Genomic DNA, 8,455 nt, shown 5'->3' on the forward strand with positions numbered 1-8,455 from the left:
TCAATAATGTCAGTAAGAAGTCCGTAATACTCCACATTTCCCTCAACAAGATTACTGTCCCTAGCACTAGTATAACTTGTAATTGAAGAATTAACAACTATTCCACAATTTTGAGGCCTCCTCAATCTTTCGCGAGATTTTTTATGAAACCTGAATCCATTAATGATGAAGGCAGTATATCTGTTTACTACTCTATTCGGACCTTGGGAAAGCCATTTAACTTCTCCATTGACGTCCTTTCCACTCCAAACCTATTAAATCAAAAGTAAATTGATTAATTATAACTGCTATACAAAACATTATTATTTGTCAATGAAAGCTTCAGTTGCATACCGCTTGCCCTAACTATTTATGAAAAGATTCTGTAAATATCTTATGAATCTCTTGATGTGGTAATTCGGGAGCGTGAACGAGATCTCAAGACTTGTTTGTACTCATTATGTTAAAAAATGGATTACTTGGTTAGAAGATAAACAAATTAAAAAGATGAATATTTATCAAATTCTAAAACTTACTAGCATATAGTTCAATTCAATCGTAGTGGAAAAGAACATATCGATGTGCTTGTACCCCATATCTATCATCTAAGTGTGCAATTTCAACTTTACCGTTTGGTTCTCTATAACTTTGAAATAGATAAGTTTCGGTTAAGTTATGATTAGTGAGCCCAACATTTCTACTTGGTCTATTCATTCTTGTTTCACCATCTTCTAAATATCTAGAGCAGAAAGTCATACACTCCTCTGCCGAGAAACCTTCAGCAATTGATCCTTCTGGATAACACTTATTACGACAATAAGACTTCAATTTGCATAGGAACCTAAACACGATATACAACATTATCAGAAGTTGTAATTAGAGGTATATTCATAAAAGAATGAAAACTTTACAAATAAATTAGCACCTCTATATAAGATACATCCACCGATAGAAAACTAGTCCACCAAGTTTTGTTTCATGAGGGAGATGGATTAGTAAGTGCACCATAATAGTGAAGAATGAAGGTGGAAAGATCTTTTCCACATTGTATAAAGTCAAGGTGGCTCGACCTTGTACTTTCTCAAGTTCTTCAACAATCAAAACTTTGCCACAAATAGCTTTCATTATATTGGATAGTTCAATTATACAAGACGTCACCTTTTTTGACATACAACACCGTAAAGCAAATGGTAGTAAATTTTGCATCACGATGTGATAATCATGTGATTTTAGGGAATATAGTCTTTGATATTTAAGACTCATTCATCGAGATATATTTGATGCATACGCATCTAGGACCTTTATATCGTTCAACATTGTGCAAAACACTTCTTTTTCTTTCTTCGACATTGCAAAAATAGAATGCAGCAACCGAGATTTTCCATTCGAAAGTAATTGGGGATAAAGATCACGCCAAATTCCCATGTCAACTAGATCAAGTCGACTCTGAAAATTGTATTTCAATTTTTTATCGACATTCAGAATTGTCCCGATGATGTTCTCGCAAATATTCTTTTCAATATTCATGACATTAAAATTGTGTCGCAAAATGTGATGCTCCCAATAAGACAACTCAAAAAAATACTTCTTTTTTTTCCACAAGTCTGCCTCATTAGGATCATCCTCTTTATCAGATTCATCATCAATCTGCCGGTCAACATAGCCAACATACCCTTCCATTGGTCTTCTCTTTGCCTGCGTATTAGGTGGTTGATTCATTTTTTCCATAATTGAAATTGATATCTTTTAACATGAAAAAGATTTCAAATCCAATAGTCTGCTTAGGAACTTCTCTAAACTCTTCCGTACCATCAAATAAAGTCCTCTGAAATCTAAATTTATAATTTTTATCTAACCACCGATGATGCCCCATATAAGAGAACTTCTTCCCATTATATAACCACTTCGAACATGTTTACGCCGCACAACAAGGACAAGCATAATGTCCTTTGGTACTCCAACTAGATAAATTAACATAAGTCGAGAAATCATTAATAGTCCACAACAAAGCTACACGTAAATAAAAGTTCTCATTTCTCAAGACATCATATGTTTCCACACCCGCCCATAACTGTTTCAACTCTTCAATAAGTGGCTGCATATAAATGTCAATATCATTCCCGAGACCTTTCTCTCCAAGGACAATCATAGATAAGATAAAAAGAAGATTGCTTCATGTAAATACACGAAATTAAATTGTAAGGAACAAGCATTACAAGCCAAGTATTGTACGAAGTACTCTTGATTTTAAAAGGATTAAATCCATCAGATGCTAGCCCAAGCCTCACATTCCAATGATCGCTTGCAAAGCTTGAAAATTAACTGTCAAATGATTTCCAAGCTAAAGAATCCGCAGGATGCCTTAATAATCCATCATCGGTTCGTTGATCATGATGCCACCTCATTGACTCGGCTATCTTTAACGACATAAAAAGCCTTTGAAGCCTTAGTATTAGTGGAAAATATCACAAAATCTTTATTGGCTTCTTTCTTGACTATGCATCACCTTCATCCTCATTCACATATTTTGTATTCCTATTCATCCAACGAGATTTACCGAAAATATGACAAGACTGTTGGTTTTTTTATCACCCCAATACAACATGCAGTCATTTGGGCAACTATAAATTTTGTCGTACGAAAGGCCTAAATCTTTTATCAATTTCTTCATATCTTTCCATGAATGAGAGATTTTTGCAAACGGAAACATATCTCTCAAAAACTCTAACAGTAGTGTCAAAGAGTTTCCGGTCTACCCTCCCAAACATTTTAAGTGAAAAAGACGAATACAGAAGGACGATTTTGAAATTTTTGATCTCTCATAAAGTTTTTCATTCATTTCATTATGTAACTTGTAGAACTTCGTCGCTTCTCCATTTGGCTCTTCATCAGGTACACTTCTTATCGTTTCAGTAAAAGCATTTCCACCAATATTTCAATCATTGGATGCAATAATTTCAAGTGGAAATGATTGTAAACCATGACTGCGCATATTAAATGCATACTACAACATACTGTCGATGTCATCTTCTCTAACAGATTGGTGGTAAGCATTATGAGGATAAGCCGGATTAATCATTGAAGAGGTTTTACGAGGTGTACACTCTCCATGGAAAACTCATTTTTTATTCCCCCGAATAAAGCCATCAGCAATTAGATGTTCATATACAACTTCACGAATATGTCAATTAATGTTGCCACACTTCTTACATGGGCAAAGAATCATATTCTCTTCGCTTGCATTTTGAAATGTAAAATTTAGAAAAGTTTGTACTCCATTTCGATAGTCGTTGCTTACCCTTGACAAATTCATCCAACTCTTATCCATTTCGTAGTTCTTGAAGTCTAAAGTTGACAATCAATTACGGTTACTTAAGTGTTCTAAATTGATTTAAATCATGTCATTGTACTAAAATAGATAACGTCGAAACCATTTTTTTGAAAAGGGCGTCGACTTATTTTAAAAACGAAAATAGAGTCACCACCAATCCCTTTTTTTATTTGGTATGATCGGATCACCTCGTAATTTGGTCATTTTAAATAAAATATTTCAATTTATTAAAATAAACAACTTTGGTCTACGAAAATTGAGAAAACGGGTCCAAGAGTCGGTTACGTGCGAGGAAGGATTAGCACCCTCGTCACGCCCAAAGTTGGTACCTAATTGATTAATTAATGTCTTGATATCGAAAGTTGAAATTTTAAAAAAGTTTTAAAAATGCGATCCATTTTTATTAGCATTTATTTTTAAAAAAATGTTTGAATTAAAATGAAACAAGCATCAAAGGTCTTTTCGTCCCGATATAACAAAATACCACATCCCGTAAGTTAGGATGTGACGTTTAAATCATCGGGAATAAGTTTGCCTTTAATTTTTATCGAAAATTTGTGTATTTTGAAATCTAAAAGAATATTTGGCTTTTTTAGGTTTAGCAAGAAAATCAAAACCCCTTAAGTTAGGGTATGATTTCTTGAATTCTCGAAACGGGAAATATTGCCTTACTTTGAAGATTTTTCTTTTTGAATAAAAACGAGTACGACATTTAGCAATGCGTGTTTATTTTGTTTAGAATAAAATAACGATCTAATTGAATAAATACATTGGAGCTTAATACATGATGCGATGACATGAAATAAAATATAGTAATGAGCATGGAACACTAACAAATGAATACAATATTATACAAGTGAATTACAATGATATGAAAATTCGAATGAACGAATTATAATACGCACAATGGCAATAATCACATAACATATGCCACCTAAATTCCAACATTAATAATTAAAGAAAAATGAAATGAATAATATGAACAATTAAAATAAACAAGACAATTCTAAACGAATAACATGTAGGAAAAACAAGTTTGAAATAGATACTATGGAAAACGATTTAAAGTAAATGGTACAAAACAATTTAAAATCATTAATATACAAGATAACAAAATAATATATATAGGGCAACTTAAAATAATAATTTATAAAATAATTTAAAATAACATATAAAAGTTTAGAATAAATAATATTGTGAAAAATAAATTTAAAATGAATAACATATAAAATATATGTATAAAAAATTAATAGAAGTAATATACTAAATCTTAAAATTAATAATAATAAAAGGTTTATAATAAATAATAAAAGAGAATTTAAAATAGTTAACATATGAAATCGTATCACTAAATAACATTTAAAAATTTAAAATAGATAATATATATAATAGTTTAAGATAAATAACATATACGAAAAATATTTAAGATAAAATATATATATATATGTCGAAACCCTTTTTTATTTTGAAAGCAATATGGATCCACTTTTTAAAACCGAGTGTGGAGTTGCCACCAATCTTTTTATTTATGTGTGATTGGATCACCTAATAAGACATTTTAAATCAATTTTGGTCTACATAAATTCAAAAACGGGTTCGAGAGTCGATTACGTATGAGGAAGGGTTAGCACCCTCACTACGCCCAAAAATTGGTACCAAATTGATTCGATGCTATCTTTATATCAAAGATTTTAAGAAGAAAGATCTTTTAAAGCATGATTCTTTAAAATGTTTGAAATAATTTAAATTAGTAGTCACAAATCTCTCGTTTCAAAGATATGCAGTATCATACCCAGTACGATTGTATACGATCCTTTATACCTTTAAAGACAATTGATTTTTTGAATTTTGAAAATTTGTACACTAAAAAAAGGTTATTCAAATATTTAGTTCACCGAAAAATCATACCCAGTACAATTGAGTACCATTTTCCGAATTCCCCAAATATTGAATATTGCCTTATTTCTGAATTTTTGAATGATAAAGAAAATTGGAAGTTTGCTTAAAACGTGTTTATCCTTTTTAAAATGTAATGCTTAATGAGTTGTATCAAAATGTTTGTATGAGGAAGAATTTATGAACATGAAATATAAGTCACATCAAGTCGCAATTAACAAATCCACAATTATGTATTGCTATTCTAAGTAAAATGTGACAAACTCTTAACCATGGATGATGAACAATCAATAAAAATGATATACAACAATAATTCACATGACATAATATAAAATTATCCATAAAATATGTACAAAATAAAATGGAATTAGAAGTCAATGCGGTGAAACAATTTTAAAATAATAAAGAACTAATGAATTAATTAATTGATGAATTTATAACTTATTTGTAAAAAATAAATTAGAGATATATACATAATGATTAAAATATGTGTTATAAAATGAATATTTTTGAATCAAATAATATACAAAATATTAAAGAATATTGGTTTAAAATTAACAATTTACATACAATGAAAGAGAATTTTATTTATATATAAAAATACGAAAAGATAATAAAAATATATAATGAAACATAATCTAAAAAAAATAAATCTACAAATCATATACAAATTTAAAAATAATTATTTATAAAAATAACATGGAAATGCCTACATGATTAAATTAATTTTGCTATATATGTACAGATATATAAAGAAACATTAAAATGAAATACTAACTAATATATTAAAAGAATATAATATAAAGAATTTCCGAACAATAATTTTATAAACAAAAGAAAAATGATTTTTAAAATGATGATTTAACCATTAAAAAAATATATGCAAAAAATATTTAAATGAGACATTACATAATAGTTAAAATAATATAATATAAATACAAGACTCAAGATAAGAATTTTATAAAATAAAGTATTAAAATAATTTGACACACATAAAAAAAAACTAAATGGATTTTCAAAATTCATAATAAATAGAAGATTCAATTTAAAATAATATAGGTACAAGTATAGAAAAAGATTTGAGTTAAATGCTATGCAAAGTATTAAAAATCTATAATATAAAAACTACAGCCTAATTACAAATAAAACACAAAAAAATAAAAATAAAAATAAAATATTAACACAGATCAAATAAAAAAATAAATGAATTTTAAATAATAAGCATTATAAGTTAAAATCTCAATAAAAATAATACATGTACAAATACATATAGAACATTTAAAGAAATATTGTACAAATGTTAAAATAATTTGATATAAAAAACTTTACAATAAAAACAAAATAAATTTATCAAGGTAATTTAAAATGTATAGAAGAAATAAAAGATGAATGCCAAATGTATTTTAAAAAATGAACTATATAAATTAAAATGAGAAAAAGATCTTAATTGAAACAAAATCAAACTTAAAAGGATTAATTAATAAAGAAAATAAGCTTTTGAAACCGAAATAGGGACTAAAATGGAGTGCACGCGAATGTGAGAGGATTGAACAAGATAAATGCTCCAAATATCAATATGCAACGTAAATTCTAAGGAAAAAAAATTTTGAAACAACTAAAATGTGAATAAGGACCAATTAAAAATTCAGCGCGAAGGCAAGGGACCATCCGCGCAAATTAACCATTTGAAGTACCAAAGCAAGGATCCAGCCTATGGATCAGGTTTGCCCACGCAGATCTCCCCCACTTACACTGCACCATTTTGAATTCTGCACAAAAATCAAGCCTAAAAAAACTTAAGATCAAGCACTTGGCCACTTTATCAAAATCAAAATAAAGAAGAAAAAACAAACGCTTCCACTCGGCTGAACCAAAATCTCTCATTCGAACCCCTTTTCTCTTCTCGACGGATCGTGTTATGTAATGGCCAATCAAGGCCCTATTCAACCAGAGGTTCGCGAGTTTCGCTCACTAGCCTTAGAATCGTCACCTAACTTCGATTGTGACGAATCAAGTGAGGATTCGAATGAGCCAACTCTCTGGTGAGTCATTTTCTCTTTTCTGATTTTTGTTTTTATATGCAGTAACAAAGATTTGTGAAATAGGAGCAGAATCGAAAAGAAAGAAATAATCTAAAATCACCTTAGTTTTTCCTCGCTTTTTCCTTCTATTTTCATATTCCCCCCATACAAATTACATTTGGTCTTTATTTATAGCCGAATAAAGAGAAAAACAGAAAATCAAAGAAATTCCCTAGATCTTTCTATTAATTCGCTACCCATTTGCTGTAAATTTGCTGTGTTGTTGCGCCCCTCTTGCTGTGGCTTGTGGTTTGTTAATTTGTTACAGGTACAGAAGGAGCCAGTTGGAGGTGCTGACACACGTGGGATGAGGTGTAGGACTGGCCCAGAGACAGCAGCAGTGCTGGAGGCTGTTGGAAGTTGCTGCGGCGCTGATGATATAGGATTTCTGCCGAAAATTCCATAGGGGTTTTGGGCCGGGGTATTTTGGGTTATTTGGGTTAATTGGGTTAGGTTTAATTTAGGTAAATGGATTATAATTTAGACTATAATTTTTATAAAGAATGTATTTGGACTTTGATTTTGGGTTTATTATTTTTTTGTTTTTTTGTTTTTTTTTTTGGTTTTGGTGTAAGCCCGGGCACAAATTGGGTCTTACAGCTGCCCCTCTTTGCTTATTGTCGTGTAACGAAAATAGAGCAAAGACTTTAAATAGGGCCAATTTTGCTCGATTTTGTTGAATCTTGACTATAACTCTAGGGAAATAGGATCGGTGACTTAAATCTGTTCCATTGTTAGCACATGGAGATAAGATTTGCCATCCTCAATCTATTCCGCAACTGCTTTAGGGAAATAGATCTTCAATCTTCAGTCTGCTTCCTTGCTACCTCAGGAAGATAAGACTAAAATCGCCAACCTGCTCTCTTGCTACCTCAGAGAGATAAGGCTAGTGGTAAAATCTGCTCCATTGTCGATACATGTAGATAAGATTCACCATCTTCGATTTACTCCGCTGCAACTTAGGGAGATAAGATCTTCGATCTTCAGTCTGCTTTCTTGCTACCTCAGAAAGATAAGACTCAATCTTCAACCTGCTCTCTTGCTACCTCAGAGAGATAAGGCTTGAGGCTTAAATCCGCTCCATTACTGATACATAGAGATAAGATTTTCCTCTTCCAATCTTCAATCTTCAGTCTGCTTCCTTGCTACCTCAGGAAGATAAGACTAC

At 30.6% G+C, this 8,455-nt stretch overlaps 2 long non-coding RNA genes across 2 annotated transcripts; one reads left to right on the forward strand and one right to left on the reverse strand.

The window, feature by feature from the left end:
* Positions 1–6,766: 6,766 nt before the first annotated feature.
* LOC121210943 (uncharacterized) lies at positions 6,767–7,562 on the reverse strand. Its single transcript, XR_005906237.1, has 2 exons — positions 7,349–7,562; positions 6,767–6,975 (listed from the first exon to the last, which is right to left on the reverse strand). It is a non-coding gene; the product is annotated as an uncharacterized lncRNA (long non-coding RNA).
* Positions 6,936–7,968, forward strand: LOC121210942 (uncharacterized). Its single transcript, XR_005906236.1, has 2 exons — positions 6,936–7,248; positions 7,556–7,968. It is a non-coding gene; the product is annotated as an uncharacterized lncRNA (long non-coding RNA).
* The last annotated feature ends 487 nt before the right edge of the window (positions 7,969–8,455 follow it).

This window comes from Gossypium hirsutum, chromosome A12 (assembly GCF_007990345.1).
Source record: "Gossypium hirsutum isolate 1008001.06 chromosome A12, Gossypium_hirsutum_v2.1, whole genome shotgun sequence".
Lineage (NCBI taxonomy): Eukaryota > Viridiplantae > Streptophyta > Magnoliopsida > Malvales > Malvaceae > Gossypium > Gossypium hirsutum.